The 18567-nt window shown below is 40.2% G+C and overlaps 1 protein-coding gene across 4 annotated transcripts in view; it reads right to left on the minus strand.

Annotated features, from left to right (window-relative positions):
* Positions 1-18567, minus strand: part of LOC106953780 (semaphorin-4B) — an 80206-nt gene that overhangs the window by 60656 nt on the left and 983 nt on the right. Inside the window, exon 2 of one of the 4 annotated variants that reach the window (XM_015042803.1) lies at positions 17615-17620. The exons of 2 other annotated variants lie outside the window; for them this stretch is intronic. The gene's annotated coding sequence lies outside the window, so the exon portion shown is untranslated. Of the gene's footprint in view, positions 1-8828; positions 9085-17614; positions 17621-18567 lie in introns of those variants that run through there. One more of the 4 variants, XM_015042802.1, reaches the window with a different exon arrangement.

The raw sequence follows: 18567 nt of genomic DNA on the forward strand, positions 1-18567 counted from the left end.
GAAAAGAGTTTTTCCGGCAGAGAGAAATTTTACCTTTTTTGGTTTTACAGGGGGGGGGGGGAAGTGCAAGCATCACTTTAGACTTCAGGTAGTCATAATGTTATGCTTCATTAGTGAGTCCTCAGTCCAAAGGGCAATAATAATAATAATACCCTTCTGAGAACAGCACAAGATCCTCTAATGCAGTCTGAAATCCATTTCCTTCCCTTTAGAAAGCACATAAATGCATCTGCTGGTTTGCCTTATAAGGCCTTTTTTTATGGTGCTTCACAATAAATATGCTTCGTATGACCCGAAATGACCAAACGGCTTTGAGTGAAATGGTTAACCGCTGCAGGAGTGCTTCTTTAAACTTAGCTGCAGGACTTCCAGAGAGTCTCCTTGCAAGTTGTGACAAACCCCAAAAGGCGCTCTGCTCTTACTGTAATCTACTGTCCAATGGGCTCAGAGGAACATTCAAGATCAGAGCCCGGCTCCGCCACGCAGGAAGTGGCAATTATCGTTTCAGAAAGAGCGAGTGAAACGGAGCTGGCGGAGGAGATAAGTGCTGGAAGGAGAGCCGGGGTCACCTTTTCCCCTCTAATACAGACGTGCCCTCGCCTCAAATTATTCGAGCCTGACGGGGGAACAGTGGGACGCCGCTGCTTGAGGAACTTTTAAAGCGTCAATTATGAGCCGTGCGTCAGACTCAAAGCCCCGTTATAGAAACTGCAGAAGCGTCTTTAGATGTGAAAGAAGCTATATTTACAGCTATAAAATATAATGGCTATTAGCCCACTGTACAAGTATACACCAAGATTACACTAATCCCCTTTGTTTTTGTTCTGTTCTACTGGATTGAGAAGCTTTCCACACTTCCAACCCAATGACCTACTTGAGTCTAAAAGTTCTCTGACCAATCAGGAAATCCCTCTGATAAGAGCTCAACATTTTGCTTTGGGTGGGAACATCCTTTACAAAGGAAACGCAAGGAACTAAAGATCATATAGCTTCATTCTCCATCAGTCAAAGATGTCAATGAACTGTTGCTTTATGAGCAACAGGATGACATCTCAGTCATCCATATGGCTGGTCCTGACGTCAGGGAACGCTGTCGACCAACTGTTTTGCGTGACAAAAGACCGATGATGTATAGTCGCGTAATCGTACAACCGAGGCCTTTATGATAGCCCAAAACGCGTTGTGTCAGCAACACAGTTCATCTGCCAATTACAACGTCAAACCTAAAGGAGGTTGGCTGAATGTAGCGAACCAGTCATCTCATGACTTGCACGTCAAGTTTGGAGAAGGGGGGGTACCTCTGCAGGATTAATCCCTGTGGCTAAACCGACATGACGACTCATTTCTTTACGTGATCTGACAAGCAGTGCAATGGGATTTAAAAGCGTATCAGATGACTGTATTGTGAATCTGGCCCCCCATTTCACCTTGTTGGGCCCGAAGATTTACAAACCACCTCTGGGTTCAGGTAGAAATTTCCATGATTGCGACCGCAAGTCTGTTCACGTATAGCTCGCTCCAGGTGGGAACACGATATGGACTGGATGAGTCATTTGACAGCTTTGCCGCCCCAAGGCAGATGTCTGTTTATCTTCAGCTTAAAAAAAAAAAAAAAAGTGCATAGAGGTCAGCGGTTGGGACTTTGAACCGTTAGTCCAAAATAAGGGACAGGTGCTGTGCTGTGAAAGTGTTTTCTACCCTGACTGTTTTTTTTTTTTTTTTCAGATTTGTGCAAGATCAAAATTAATTCAGTAGACAAATGAGCAAATACAAAAGCTGTTTTTATTGTTAGTTTTTTAAGTTTATGTTAGATGTGGAGTAAAAGCTCCCCCCTCCCATCTCAACCTAATAACTGGTTGTGCAGCAGCTGCTGGCAAACTGGCAATCAGTATTTTACATCACCGTTTTTTTAGTCCTGCCACATTGTAGAATTTTACAGCATTACAGGCCTGTTTAAGAGATCGACAAACCATCTGAATCAGATCAAAATCTGGGCTTCAGCAAAGCTCAGTCCAAAAGATTTTTTGTTTTGCAGTCGTTTGTTTTCTTGTCACCATTTCGACGCCGACTTTGTGTGCTTTAGATCTTTTTCCTGCAGCATAACCGAGAACCCTTCAGCTTAAAGATTGTCAGACATTTTCCTTCAGGATTTTCTGGTCAACAGCGGAATTCATGGTTCCATCAAATATGGCAAGCGGTCCAGGTCACAAAGCACCAAAGCTTATTCGCATAATCTTTTCATGGAATATTGTACAGGAGATATACCAGGACAACGACATTCCAAAAAAGATAATTACAACTTTGCCTCATCAGTCCACTGAATATTTGTCAAAAGGCTGCCGTTGGAAAAATCAAGATTTTTTTTGACAAATATAAGACAGGCATTTCTGTTTTTGTTTTTTCATTGGGTCTTCTGTGCCCTCCTGGAGAAACTACCCATGTGCTCTGGGAGTGATTTTGGTAGTGGGACAGTTCACCACTGCTCCATGGTTTCTCCGTTTGTGGATAATGGTCCTCACTGCGGTTCCCTAGAGATGTAAAACCCCAGGAATGGCTCTGTAACCCTGTCCAGAATGACAAACGTGTTCCATCTGTTCCTGAATAGTGAAAATGGGGATGGATGTTTTTTTCCACAGAGTTTTCAGAGAAATACAGTAGAAATATTGTTTCTCAACTAACCACCTGTGGGGAGAAAAAGAAAATAGAACTGAAGGTTGGGAAACAATTAGGCAACATCTACTCAGGAAAATCCCCATTTTTTTTTTACTTTTTCCCCCCTTGGTAAAATTGAAATTCCTCTCTTCTGTGTTTTTGAAATCAGATTTCTGGAGAAACTCTATGCCTGATTGCATATCCACCTACTCACTGTGGCAGCACAGGCCTGTTCTGCAGTGAGTCATTTCATGTGTACAGGTGAAATCCTTCAACTAGATCCAGGTTTTGCTGTGCCAACAGGTGCAATTTGAGCAATTTTTCAACACTGTAATCTTAGTATGGAGTCAGTCCAAAAGCTTAAAGGACTACCAGGAGCTACAGATCATAAAAAAAGACCTCAACATCCTATTTTCTATGCTGTAGAAGTCAAACAGAGGGCACTTTTTTGCCAAACCCTCACCAAAGCCTGCTTCATAAAAGGTGGATTAAAAATGAAATATGCTTTTGAATTTCTTTGCCAAACCAAAAACTAGTTAAACTGATCCAGTGTAAGAAGATCCTCTGCTGCTCTACCAAAAGCCCTCGCACTAACCTCTGAAAAATGACTTCATGTCATCCAGCATGAAGCCAGACAGGAAACTGAATGGAGTGCTTTACAACAGTGTTCAAAGCTTTCCAATTTCCACGTATTTTCTGTAAACCACACATCTGGTCTTCACCAAGCGGCAACAAAAATGGATAAAGTCAGCAGACATGGGTGAAGTTTCACCTTGCGGCAGGAAAACGACCCCAAACCTACAGCTGAGATACAAAGGAACGGTTCAGACCGACCTCAGTCATGTTTTACAGCGACTTCAATCCAACTGAGAATATATGAAGCATAAAAGACTTACAGTTGTAAATGAAGCCAAAGATACTGACCACGTACTGATGTACACTAAAGGTTTCTCTTTTCACCCATTTGTAAGAAGTTCAAAACCATTTACCATTTTATTTCCACTTTGTAATTCAATGCCATTGTGTCAAATTGCAATAAAATGTCTGAATTTTGTGGTTGCAAAACAGGTTTATGGAGTATGAATTAGGGGTGGACACTGATTGTATTGTTCATCATTGATTAATTTATTCTTACAGGAATAAATTCCAATGTAGAAAACCCTAAAAAAAAAAAAAAAAAAACGTCGATGGGATTGTGAGCTTTACCATTTTTCTCCATTGTTCGAGAGCATCAACTAAAAAATAAATTAAAAAAATTTAAAAATATGATAAAATGTAGTTACTGTGCATTTTAGTGATACAAATCACACTTCTTTATGAGGTTGATGTCATTACAAAGAACTTAATAGGAATGTTTTTGCAGAGCAGCATTTGTGTTTGTGGGACTATAATTGCCGTGACACACAGTCACCTAACAAAGCAGTAATAAATATCACAATAACACCCCAAAATATCGTGATAAAACTTTCAAGTCCGTATGGCCCACCCCTAGCATGAATACTTCTGCAAATTGCTGGATGTAGGCGAGTCGACATTTCAGACCTCTGATACATCAACCACTCACAGGAAAATTCCAGATTTCTAAAGTTTTATAGCTGCATATTTCCAGGAAAATGAGCAAACTTCCGATTCTCAAGAAATTTAAAAAAAAAAAAAAAAAACCATTCCAAATATAAAGCAGGTGTGTTTTCATTCCAAGAAGTCATGCTCTCTTTCTCTGGCTTTCCTTCAAAAAAAAAAAAAAAAACTGAAGGAGAGCAGAAAAAATTTTGCATTTCTCTCCGGAGAGGAGCTCGTTATGCAACATGTTTCTATCCACTGATAGCCACCTCAGTCAGGATCTCCTGCGAGCCGCAGCCGAGTGCACTTTGTCTAACCTTCAACACAAATAGAAACGGCGGTGATACAAGCCCACTTCCACTGGAAACCTACAGAGAGCGTTTAGGTGAACCGAGATGCTAACCACAGCAGCAGCTGTCAATATGCAGCTTCATCAAGAAAAAGCCCCCATTGCTAAAGACTAGCATGGAGCTACTGAAGAAATACAACAGAACTAAAACAGGTTGGGAACTGATGGTAAGATTAATGATTAGCTCAACATCACTGATTTTACAGTTTAATAAAGTGCAAAACAGACATTAGTAAACACAATACCACCTCACTGAGCCAGGTAAATGGAGGATACAGCGCTAGTTTTCTTCGGGTGCATCCACACCAGCCCCACTGAGTCCGATCTAATTAAACTCCAGGAAGTTCATCTAGAAAGTCTGGTTCATTTGGGAAGGTGTGAATGCGTAATCAGGTGTGAAAACACGTTAAGTGTAGCCAAGCTATGATACAAAATATGAAATTGCAAAACGTTTGCTGTAAAACAACAACAATGTGGATGATGATTAACCTTCATTTTCCAGTTTGTCTCCCTTTGTCATTACAGAAATATCCCTCCTGCTCTTCAAAACCTTTAGATCATCAGCCACTTTGTAGGTACACATAAAGTGGACAATAAGAGTCCATTCAAATGGGAAACTATGTTACAGATATAAACACTGTAAATGCCTAGAATGCCAGATTCTAGTTAGGTGAAATCTGATAGCAACCGTTTAAGATTCCTTTTATTTAAAGGTATTTAAGTTCACAAATACAGATATGATGGTTTAAAAATGTTCCAACCAGTCGTGCTGGTCTCTCTTTTTCCAAAACTGAACACCGTTTAGTGTTGCTATAGCACATAAAATACAATAAACGCTAGCAATGGGAACATGACAAAATGTGGCTCGAGTTTACTTTGTACGGTGTCCTTGAGTGCCAGAAAGGCGCCTTTGAAATAAAATGTATTATTATTATTATTACTGGGTGTGAATACTTTTGCAGGGGAATGTCGACACAGCCATAATGAAATTCGGAGCATCACATTTGCATATGAAATTCAGCACCTCCAGCAGAACCACCTGGTAAGTCATCTGCATCCGAATCCCACTCTGGCCCGGCACCTAAACCCCCCGCAGGGCCTGGAGGGGGGGCGTTCAACAGGATCCGTAGGTTTATGCCGAATATGAATGACCGAGCAGCCGGCAGACAAAAGCTATGCAGCAGCTCTGCAGAGAGAGAGGCAAAGTCCCTGGATGTAAATGCAAACGTCAAACCTTCTCGCTTAAGTGCGACTTCTCACAAATTCCTCAGCCATCACGAGGAGCCATCGCTGCCAGATGTTTGAGTCAGACCTTAAGACAAAAACAAAACCCCACATGCACTAAAAAGAAAAAAAGAAAACCCAAACTTTTTCTGCTGTGGATGGACAGAAGCCATCGTTTTGAAAGGAGAACTTCTGTTTACATACTGGAAAGGCGGCGTAGTTCACGGCTGTTCTGTCCCTGGGTGTGACCTGGACCCAACCCAGAAAAATGACCGGTTTCCCACATCCCAGCCCCGGTAGAGAGGCTGCTGAGGGACTCTAAACAAGCAAGTTCCCATCAGTCTGTCCCCCCCAAGTGACCCAAATCCCTCTGGACACATAGTTCTTTAGGGGCTCTCTCCACGACTGACTCTTTACCACAACTTCCCCACATGCTGACCATTCCTCTGAAGCTGTGGGTGGAGACTGGCTGTTTGTTTTGAGTGCTTCGACATGTGGGTGGGGGTCCGCGTAATCACAAAAGAGAAGGGGGAAAAAAAAAGTGAGGGAGAACAACTTGATCCTTGAATTACAAGAAAGAAAAAAAAAAAAAAAAGAAAAAAGACCCTCAAAATCTGTTTACAACAAGAAAGCTGGAGCCTATCAGAAGGAGCGGCTCCAGCGGTCGTTTACAGTCTGAGCCCAACAAGGCGTATCAGCCCAACGCAAACACAAGGCAGGCGGCACAATCAGCAGATTTAACTCCAAAAGCTCAGGATAAGAAAACAAAAAGAAAAAAGTAAGAAGCTGATTTCCTGAGGAGTCATCTGCAGAGACCAGATCCAGAGCAAAGGTGACGCTTTATCCAGGGTCAAGTTTGCGTTACAGACAACTGTAGTGATACGCGCCAGACGTCAGACTCGACAAACCAAAACAAACCTACAGAGCAGAAGGTCAGGATCACACTGAAATAGTCGCAAAGTTTGTTGTTAATACAGTTTATAGGTTTTGCCACTTAAAGCCAGCATCATCATTGTGTTGCGGAGCTGAGAAAACATGCCGTGTGCATGTTTGATGGTTGGTATGAAATTATTAAAACTTTATTTTGTGGTTGCCTGTCAATGTAACGTCAAATGTGGTCACCACTCTAAATACTTAAAAGGAAAAACAAAAAAAAACAAGCAATATACACTCGGACCTATGCTTGTCAAACCAGGAAAAAAAAAAAAAAATCAAAGTAGTGGTTGTAAACACCACAATGAATTTCTGTATAAAATGTGCAATATTAACTGGCTGCTGTACAGAGACACTTTCATTAGCCGTACTAAGATACGTAGCTTAGCATGACGACATACGCGAACTGTATCAAGAGTGAAAACAGCTTAATACAGTCTGACTTACACAACTTTGCAGCTGCTAATGACAACTTCATTTTTATTAAAAAGGCACATCTGCTCAGAAATCATCTTTATGAACAATAAATACTTAAAATGTGCAACAACTGGTACGCTGGTAGAGATTTTAGGATAATAAAGTCCTTTGATGGGGATAAAGTGATGGAATTTCTCAATGCTAAAGTTTTGTCAACATTCTGTCTGCTTGTTGTTTTGAGCAGAATTGGATATGAATCCAAATGTATAAAGAGGCATTTTGTCAGCAATATTTTGTCTAGCACCACAATCATGCAGAGGTTTAATACAAGTGTGATTTCAGTGGCTGAAACTCAATTAAACACAGGCAGCGTCAAACCCATTTTACTGGGGATTAACGCCAAGATACCTCTTGTGTGCTCCAGTAAATAATCGGTTCAATCAAATTTTAACAATGTTTCCATCGTTAAAACAGCAAAAGCACCAAAAGATCCGGTTTAAAATATCACAACACAGCCACACTGCTGGGAAGGAAATTCTGAAGGAATAAAAGAGAAGAACACTAAGGAATGACTTTTAGAACCGTTTGTGCAGATAAACATTGTGATGTAATTTATACTTTTTTTTTTTTTTTAAAAAAAGGATCACTATAAAACATCAGAACATTTGGGAAATATTCCACATTCGTTGCAAGTTGGAAAAAGATGATTTCCATTTACAAAAAGACCATGTTGTACTGAAGACTACTAGAAGCCAGTGATTTAGATCATAAATCCTCCAGTAAAGCAGATGCTGTTCCCTCCTACCGACTTCCAGCAAGTGCTGGCTGGTTCTGAGGAGTATGGAGCACAGATACGGTAAAACTACTACATAATTATATTAAGTAACTTAGCCCATCCGCTTGTTGTGACTGGAAGTAACATTTTTGTGAAGAGTCCTGACAGAATTGAAGGAGAAGCCAAATGTCTTCCAATCTCAAAAACTTAGACCGCATCAAAAAAATAAATGATTGAATTCCAGTGGGAACATGCAAAAAGCTGGTCAGATATTAAAAGAATAAATAAATTGTAGATGTGAAATTTAAAAACAAAAATAAAATCCATCTCTGCTGAAGAAGAGAAAATATTGAGCAGAATCAATCCTGACCTGTGCTCTGACATGTGAATTATGGATCATGCAGCAATTCCCCCGGTGTTTTTTTTTTTGTTTGTTTGTTTGTTTTGTCTGGCAGCAGAGGAGACGTTTGTTGTTTTGTTTGAGGCTGGATGCAAACAGCAGCTGTTTCTCCAGAAGAAGAGCATAGGAGGACAAGTCCATCAGGCTCTCTCCCCACCTGCACCGTTAGCACAGCAGGGCTGATCATCTCGGTCTGACTGCGCCTTTCTTCTGAACTAGCAACTGTAATTTAGTCGGAAAGCAGCCAGACATGAATGGAAAACGGGGAACCCTGGCTTGAGGTGAGCAGGACGGGGAAGAAAAATTACAGAAGACTGGACAGCTTGTTAAAAAATAATAAAACTAACGTAAATAATAGTTTATGTCTATAGGAGTGAATTTTTTTTTTTTTTGTTCGGACACAAACATTTATAAAATAGCCAATTCCTCCTTCTTAGACCTTTTTTGTTTTTAAGCACAAAAACCTGGCGTCTGCGGGTAATAAAACTGTAACCAAGCGGAGGCAGAAAGCTGCTTACCTTCCACAGAGAACAACGCCCGGTCCCTGGGTAAAAGAGCCACAAAAAAAAAAGAAAAGAAAAGAAAATTAAAAGAAACGGACCCAAAGTTAAAGGCTAAATCCTCAAAATGCTCCCGGCGCTGACAGGGAAGCGGCGTACATCCTCCCAGCGTGTGAAAGCAAATCTCCTACGCTACAAACTGAACGCTGCTCCCTTTTCAAGCCTCCAAACTTTAGCTCCTCCCTCCGCACACGCTGCCTGCGTCCGACACAGAGCCCAGCAGAACACCGGCTGCTGCTCATCACGCAAACGACGAGGAAGAACTAATGGACACCTAAACAAACACAGAAAGCCCTACCGATAATTAAAGGGATAGTACGCCTCACTCAGTTGATGGCAGGATTTTTGCCCCCCCAAAAATAAACAAATACAAAAGAATGTAATTGTCAAAAAGTTACATAAAAAACATCACAGTTTGTGTAAGGAAATTCAATTGGTGTTATTCCTTTAATATCTCGATTAAGATACAGAAAGCACACTATAAAGATGAACTCTGAATATTACTCTTTAGAACCATCTGGATGTTAGACATTAATTTATAAATGTGATGTTCAATGATAATTAAATTACTTATTTTTAGTAAATAATCCAATCAACACATTTTAATCAGAATCCAAGTGAAAACTTCAGTTCACTCGTTTGTCAGCTGATATTTTAGCAACCACTTTATTAGATACACTATAAATTGCTTCCATAATCAGCCAACCAGGCAACATGACAGAAACTCAGGGCATTTAGGCATTAGTGGTGCTCCACTTGTAATCCGAATTTGGGAATTACGATTTTCCATTGGAAAAAATCCTCTATGCCTAACTTGAACTTCCCACTTGAAAAGTGGGAGAAACTCTGACCACTCCCAGTTAAGATGTTCGAGGCCGACTTTGAGTTTCAAAATGGCTGCTCTTCGCGTCAACAGCAGTAGGCTGTAATGGAAACATGTCTGTTTTGACGGATTGTCAACATCATTTATTGGAGTTTATCATAATGAGAACTCAATTTTTTAATTGTGATAACAAATCTATTGCGATAAATGACAAACGATACGATAAATGCCCAACTTCAGAGTATGGTAAAACAAATGTTCCATATGCTATTTATTTTTATTGAAAAGAAAATAGAAGCACATTTCGTTGTGTCAAGACTGCATAATAAGTATGTTATTAAATGAAGTGAAATTATAGTTCAAACACAAACCACAGATTTTGTGAAACAATGTTGAACAGTCTGGTGTTGAGTTTCATGCATCAGTCAAAGATGGACCAAGATGTCACTTCAGTGTGTGAACTGCGCTTATTTCCAAAAAAAATGCGCCGTACGCAATGTACTTTTCGCAGCACGAAGCAACAAAACACAGAGAAGAAGCTCTGATTTCTTTTTTTGTCCACTCCAGACTCAAACTCCTCTTTCTCTGTCGCCGCTGATATTAGTTATCCTCTTTGTTCCTTGCAGGCTTCAAACAATGACTGACAGCTGACCGTGTCCACTACAAAGAGAATTAGGAAGGATTATGTACAAAGGCAATGACCTGGGCACGTCCAGACTCAGCCATTCATGTAATCTCTTTATGGCTTGTTGGAAGAATAAAGAGAACTGTGAAAGTTAAGTTGTCTAGTTTCCCTATAATAACTGAATGCAACAGCAAGTCCTGGCCTCTCCGCTTTTTCTGCTTTTCGTAGAAAACCCAGAGGAGACGATTTTATTGATCACCCGGGGGTGTGGGGGCAAATAAAGACCTGCAAAGGAGATATTGTCTTATAATTAATCTCCAGCTTTGCGCTTTCAGCGACTGTAAGCAACATGGGAATTTGACAGATATTTTGAGAAATGTGATGACAACAACTAAAAGCAGGCGCAGAATGCTCCGGGCTGCATCCTAATGGCTCGGCTTGACGGAGGAGTGAAGGCTCGTTCTGAAAATCTTGTCGCTCTCTGCCGGGTTTTTGTGTGGCAGTTTTCCTGATAGAGTAGATTGAGACAGATGTCTGTACTCACAGTCTGCTTCCAGTAAATACAAATCGTATATGCTGAACAGCCTAATGACAATGCTGCTGGCTTTCTGTCCCACACCTGCTTTGGTTTTTGCCTTTTAAAAAGTCTCTTCACATTTTCCTCCCGGTAGGTTGGCACAGACTCAAAGTTCCTTATCTACGGGGACGCTTGGTAATCCTTCAAATACAAACAGGGATTTACTTCTGAGATGGGAATCCTCCGATTTATGCTGAAAACAGGCTTTGAGCAGATGGAGGTGGATGCATATTCAGCAGGTATGCAAAATATTCATAGGTGTTTTCACATTTAATCACAATATAGTCAAAAATGTCGCTGTATCTTATAGTGACAGACCAACACAAACGAGAACAAAACTAAAACGTGGAGAAAAAAGGATCCGATTGCAAACATGGGCTAGCCTCATGATCAGCACGGTTCAGTCAAAGTCCAGATCTAAAACCTATTGAGACTTAAAAACTGATTTTCACAGAGGGTCCTCTTCCAGTCTCACAGAGTTTGAACTATTTTGCCGTGAAGAATGGGGGAATCAGTTGTTTTTACAAAGTATTTACTCTAAAAAAATCTGTGTGTATATTGGTAATATTGTCCTTCAATTTCACAATTATGAACTATTGTGTATTTGCTTAGTACTTATATCTTATAGTTTGTGGTTCCAATATAACAACTGAGAAAATCACATTTTCAGTCAGCTACAGACTCTGCAACTCCAGTAGTTTAACATTTGATTGGATATGTGTAGTGTGTTCCTAAAAAGTCTATCTGGGTTTATTTGGAGCGTACTATTATTATTTTGTTAATATTGAACACATCTCCCTTGATTTTATGCTGATCTCCACTAATGTCTTACTGTCATCATCCGTTAACTGAGGCGCCATCCAATGCCCATGCATATCCGGGTCAAGGCCCCCCGCGGAGCTTTTATTCAGGTTAAGTACCAGACAAACAGCAGATCTGGAAATCTGTTGCTTGGAGAGGATTTAGTCACCCAACAAAAAAAAAAAAAGTGAAACAAAAAAAGTTGTTTTGAAACCTACAAATAAAACTTTGGTCACCCCAGAATATACTGTAGCTGTCTCACAGCATTTCATCAAGCTAGCAGGCTCTGTAGCTGATGTGTAGTTAAAGACCACCGGTGATCCTGGACAAAAACAACTTTAACGCTACCATGTTGACCAGAGTTATCCTCACACACCGTTTTCAGAATGTGACCCGTTCTTCTGCCATTCTATGGATTCTGATCTCTGAGTATTTAAAACGATTTTCAGCTCTGTAAGTCAAGTGATTGACTGGGCCTTTCAAACGTGGCTCCTGATGGAGTTTTTTGGAGAATGTAAAACAGTGTGTTAGGAACTACTGTCTTGTTTGGAAATCCACACGTTTCATCTTCAAATTCTTATCAAGAGTATCACACTACATTTCTTCCTTCCTATGGTACTGGTATAAAATCTACCAGTACCACATGCGCTAGGACAGCCCACATCATTATATCCCAACCTGCACACTTAGCTAGCTAATGGCACAACAAACTCCAACATGCTAACATGCTTGTTCTTCAGCAGTGGAGTCTTGTGTAGTTAACCACACAGAGATGTCATTGCCATAAAGTGCATTATTTGTTTGCTTATCAGAGAAATCTGCTGTTAGATCATCTGAACTTCTCCTTTTTAGGCCAACTGAAGCTGATTTTCACATTGCAACAGAAATGCTAAAGTTCAGCTCGTTTCTTGCTCAACAATCTCTTCCTGTGGTCAGAAGAGACACAAACTGGATTTCCTGTTTTGTTCCCTTTATTTACCAGGAACTTAATTTGCAGACTACTTCGCTTAGATTTCATGAAATATATGAATTACTTGCTACAGTGTATATTTTATGGTAATGGCCAAGGAGCATTTAGGCGTTGTTTAGGTGCATCTTTGTCAAAGAAATGCTCTGTGGGAGGGCATATAAAATATGAATCAGTTTAACTCCTATTTTCCCCAAGTACTGCACAAATCCAGACTATCGAAACACCTTGTACGGGCTGAAATTACAGGCTTCAGATCCTCTGTTATCCCGCTAAACGTGACTTTCTTTCTGTCTTCCTTTATTTTTTCAGTTGAATGATCTAACACTCTGTGTAACAGCCAGTGCCTGCTAGGTTGTTGGTACAAGCTAGCACGACCTGCTGCTCACAGAGACAGTAAAAATCACTCAGCTGCGGCAGATGGCAGCTCATGTCCATATCAAAGACACGAGAAGTGGCTTCCCCTGTTTTTATTTTGCTCTCCCATCCCTTCCCGCTGCCTCGTCCTACCTTTCTTCCTCTGCCACGCACACACACACACACACACACACACACACACACACACACACACACACACACACACACACACACACACACACACACACACACACGCACACATGTCAGAGGACTGCCTGTCTTTACAGCGACAGGAAAAACAATAAAAAAAAAACTGGATGCAAATCATGTCATCTGGTTTAATTGGCGCCAACTTTCATGTTCGGTTATCCCGGAGTGTTTTCCTTCAAGGTCCTTGGTTCCTGTAACTAATCATCCCCTCTTCTTCACGCAGAAAGCGGTCTCAGTGGAAGACTTCAGAGCAAATAAAGCATCCTCGTTTCACTGTTATGGCAGCACAGTGGGTCAGATTTGATGATGGAACCAACTGTTTGTTCTTCCAGCTTGTAAGAAAGGTCCAAAAATAAAGTAAATACTCACGATTATCTGAGGAATCAATTATTCTGACGATGAATCGATTAATCGGATGGAAAAAAATTTGGCTTTTTTAATACAAGATTAGAAACTCATTAAAATACGTCAACATACAACTAATTCAATTCCATTTCTTAATAAGAAAATAAAAAACTTACTACCTGAAATGCAAAACCATAGCATTGCAGAGTGGATGAAGCTAAAACTATAGCATTTCAGGAGTTCTGGGTAAAACATATTTACAGACAGACAAAGATGTTTTTATCTTTAAATGCAATAGATAGATAGATAGATAGATATCTATATAGATATATATATATCTATATATATATCTATATCTATATATATATATATATATATATATATATATATATATATATATAGATATAGATATATATATAGATATATATATATATGTGTGACTCTGCACAGTTTTGGGTTAACTGCGGCTCCAACTGTGTTGGTTTGTTTCAGCTAATTGCTTTTTATTTTGAGTCTGTATGCTCAATTATTATTTCAATAATCGATTTGTCATGATCAATCCGATTAATTGTGTCAGTCTTAAAAAAAGTACCCAGCATCAATGTTCGAATGGGGAAGATAAGAATCAGAAGAAAAAAAAACAAGCAGGTGTCTGTAGATTATCCAGCTTCTCCTTCTGAGGTCAGGAATCAGTAAAACAAGCACGAGGAAACACTGACATGCAGCAAGACGGACTTCTGCACACCTCTTCGTCTCCCCTGATGAATGAAAGGCTCTCTGTTCTGGGGGAAGGGCTGAGATGTGGCGATGATGTGAACTCTGCGAGCGGTTATGAGATTAATGCGGCTAAATTTGGTCCCATTTTCCCCCCTGAGAATTTGGCGGTGACGTCTGACGGCCCGCGTCGCTTAAATGAAGACGTTTGTCAGTGGTGTGTTTGCACAGACAATGTTGTTCACCCGTGTCTTTCTTTATGTTTTTTTTTTTTTGAAGACGGGAGGCTGTGGGCTACCCAGCAGGAGACCATAGGTGAAGGTCCGACACAGCTGCAGAGCAGGAGGAGGGGGAGGAGGGCTTTGAGGAAAAGCCTCAGGCGGCGAGGAGGAAATAATGAATTTAGCCCTTTCCAGTGCAAATAAACTCAGTTAATCCACATATTGAGCAGTGCAGAGCGTCAAAAGAAAGAGTGCATCAAACTGAATGCACTCTATGAACGCATTCTTGCCTTTGAATTTCTTGCAAGCCGTTGCAGTTCTTTGCAACGGCCCTGGGAATCAGAACCTGTTGGGTTCCACTTGAAGGTCAGTTTGTGGATCAGAAACAGAATGGCGGTTATTCTTAGCTCCTCGTCTCTTACATGCACTCAGATCCCTGCCTCTGCTCCCAAAACACAGAGTTATTCATCTGCTACGACAGAATGGATTCCTAAAGCTCACGTACAGTTACAATAAATGAATAAATTATTCAACAATATGACATATAAATAGCGATTCAGAGCTTTTCTCCTTCTCGGACACATCTTTTGTTTGTACAGACACGATGCTGACATGGTGCACTAAACATTTTCAGCTGTGCTAAAGGAAGAAAAAGACAGCTGGCGAGCTGTAATCTGACTTTTTATAGGTGTTCTAGTTTTAACTCTACAAAAAAAAAGCCTCCTTGTCTTAATCTGGATTTGAGCATATTTACAGACTTTTATTAATAAATATCTATGAAACTTTGTGAAGATTTTGAGAGTATTATGAAAAAAAATCATCATGTTTTAATGTTATTCCCTCATCAAAACACACCTGGAGCACTGCTTTAATTCTTTCATGCATCTCCATGGCAACCGTTCAGCTACACAAAACACCTGAGTAGAACTAGCTCTGCCTTCAAGACACAGCTCCGCCTCTGAGCCGCCATTTCCAAGCTTCTGCCTCACAGAGCAGCCCTCCACCACATCTCCCTCACTCAGCTCCTTCAGACTAGCCAGGAGAAATTAGCAAACACCTGGTGGAACACCTGAGCTCATTATAGGAGCCACTTCTCGGTGAAACGCTGGTAAAAACGTTGGTAAAGGGCTAATAGAGGAGCCATGCTGTGATGACTTCCTGAAGGTGGAGTTTCAGACATTTTTAAAGAGACAGAGGCCCAATTTCAAGGAATTAAATTGGGAAGTAAGATTTCTTTTAAGTTCTATTTGATTTTTATAACAACTTAAGGTAACATAATTACATGATTATGCTATAAAATGGCCCTAATAGTCCCCCATTAAAATAGTTTATTAAAGGCTGTTTTGTAATTTATAGTTCCAAAACAGAAACTGAAATTGGCTAAAATGGGTATCGGCTTCACAAAATCTGCAATCAGCTCATCCAAAGTTAAATGTGATGTAATTTAAATAAATAAATAAAATAAAAAAGAACTCAGCGCACTTGAATGTGGTGGAGATATTATTTTTTTCCCCTTTGACAGTATTTTATGAAAACAAAGATGAATGAGCTTCGGAGAAAAAGGACTTTTTATAGAACGCCACTTGGGAATGGAAGCACCAGGCAAACGCAGAGGCCTCGCAATCTCTGCACGTTCTTTTCTCTTGGAGACGTTCTGATGAGGGTCAGAGCCGAGGTCAGGTGGAAGGAAGCGATTAAATCTTTAGATAAAATGAGGAGAAATAAGCAGCTGATATGGAAGAAGAGCCTGCACAGACTGGGTCCTGATTTGAAATATAATCTGTCTTTTCCATTTTTAAGTCTGTCAAGACTTCATTGTGAGTCTGTTCATGTTCATTTAAACAAAAAACAAAACAAAACATGGCTCTTACATCACTTCAGGGCAGACCCAATCAATTCATTTAGCAAGAGACGGGTACCAAACGCAGCCCTGCAGACACGAGGCTCAGATTTTATGTAAAATCAAGTAAACCAACAGCAAATGAGTTTAACATGAGATTCTGGAGTCACTTTTAAAGGTTTGTGGGGCGGAAAGGCGACACTGCTGTCTGTTGTCAGATGTAATGAGGTTGAAACAGCAAGAAATCAATAAACTATCTTAGTATGACCACTCGCTATCCCTCTAAAACGCCCAAACGCTGCCCAAACAGCCAATTGGAGCTGAAGATGTAGCTCCTCTTCCTCATTGTCTGTTGCTTTATTAGCTTTTGTTTTGTTGAGGCCACAATCATAATTATTCTCCATTTACGCCCACAGAGTCCATGTCAGAGTTAAATAGCCTCCAGGAAGAGTCTTTTCGTGTGCTAATCATTGATTTTGAAAAAAAAAAAAAAAAAATCAACACACATATTTGCTCACACAGTTTCATGAGGGGCCTTATTCAAATCAGGCCCGCTGAGTCTGAAGACCTCTAATTAAGGGGGGTAGGGGTGCTGGACGGTTATAACAGCTGTCCCAATAAATAACGAGTTTGTTGAAAGGCATAGCAGAACTGATTGGTTTATTGAGTAATGAAAGAAATGGCACACAGAAGATGGAGGGTGAGATGTGTGTTTGCTTTTGTGCCGCCTGCAGCCAGTGAGTTGGTGGCGTCTCGTGGATTCGCGCTGCTGCCGTTCACGGCTTTGTTTATTTGTTGTTTCAGCGATTACAAATCTAGAACGTGTGGTGTGCATACATATTCAGGACCTTGACTGTGATGCCCCTGAATAATGTGAGGTGAAATGATGTTTTCACTTCATATTGTGCTGTGGGGATAGATTTAATGGCATATGGAGCGACCTAAATACAGCACAATCCTGAAGGAAAAGCTGTTTGGTTTCAAGGCCGCGCAAAACGTGCGTTCCTCTACGACGTAGACGTGGAGACATGAACTCAACCCTGGTCCTCAGTGATCCCTGTCCTGAATGTTTGTGTGTTTTCCTGCGGCTCGACACCTGACAGAGCTTCGAATGAGGCGTGATGGACACATCCAAAACCAGGACCAGCCGGGTTTAGATCAAAGCGTATTTATGTGTCCAATCAAAGTCCAGAATCAAACAACTGAGAATCTAGGTCAAGGCTTACACTTGCAGAACAATCCCATGAATTTCACATGTGAAAACCGTGTGCTTGCATGTGGATTTGAAACGTTTCTTGGTATAAAAATAAAAAATGAAAAGAAAGCAAAGAAAAAAACGTGTTATTCCCATGTTTCACATGGCGGTTCGCAAATGTGCATCACATACACCTCCACATGTCTGCACATGTAATCACAGGTCGGATGGAAAATGGAAGACACAAACAAAATACCTGATCATGTGTGAGAAATGGGAACCACGTTCGAAAACGTGAATTTTATGGGATTTTTTACGTTGGGGTAAAAATCGCTGTTTCACATAAGCATTCCATCAAATCTCACTATTTTGCAAACAAAATAATCAGCAAGTTTAGTCTGTAGACGTGAATCCATGACTGCAGAGAATTACAGTACAAACGTACAGTACAAACGCTTCGGTTGGCACGAAGGAATTAATTATTAGTTAAAACAGTCTGGCAGATCGCTCATAATCTTCAAAATCTATTGATTTAACGACTTGATATAACCCAACTATATTAAAATTCCTTACTAGATATGGCTTTATGAAGTTTCTATGAGTTTGTTTGCTAAACTTGCAATTGTAAGTGAAATCGTATAAAAATATCCCCCAAGCACGTGAAGCCCTGGGCTAAATATCTCTGAAAGCCCTTTTTAAAGTCTGGCCCAGTGCAGAAGAACTGAGAGCAAATTCAAGTCACACTTTTCAAACTTTAATTTGTAAAAAAAAAAGAAAAAGAAAAAAAAAGAAAAAAAAAGAAAAGTATGAAAACAGACAGAAGTTTGCGTTTGTAACATGAATCCATGCAAACAGCTTTCATGTATAAATAATCTTGCAAAGCACTTCTAAGTAGGACTTTTAAAAAATCTAATCAAAGAAAATGGAAACGCATTACAATGAAATCATTAAGGGAGCTTCCAAATGTCAAGTGAAGTAGCGTAGAGCCACCGTTTTAAAATATTAACATTTCATCGCACAAA

This window comes from Poecilia latipinna, unplaced genomic scaffold (genome assembly GCF_001443285.1).
Source record: "Poecilia latipinna isolate Pla-1442-1.1 unplaced genomic scaffold, P_latipinna-1.0 Scaffold602, whole genome shotgun sequence".
Classification (NCBI taxonomy): domain Eukaryota; kingdom Metazoa; phylum Chordata; class Actinopteri; order Cyprinodontiformes; family Poeciliidae; genus Poecilia; species Poecilia latipinna.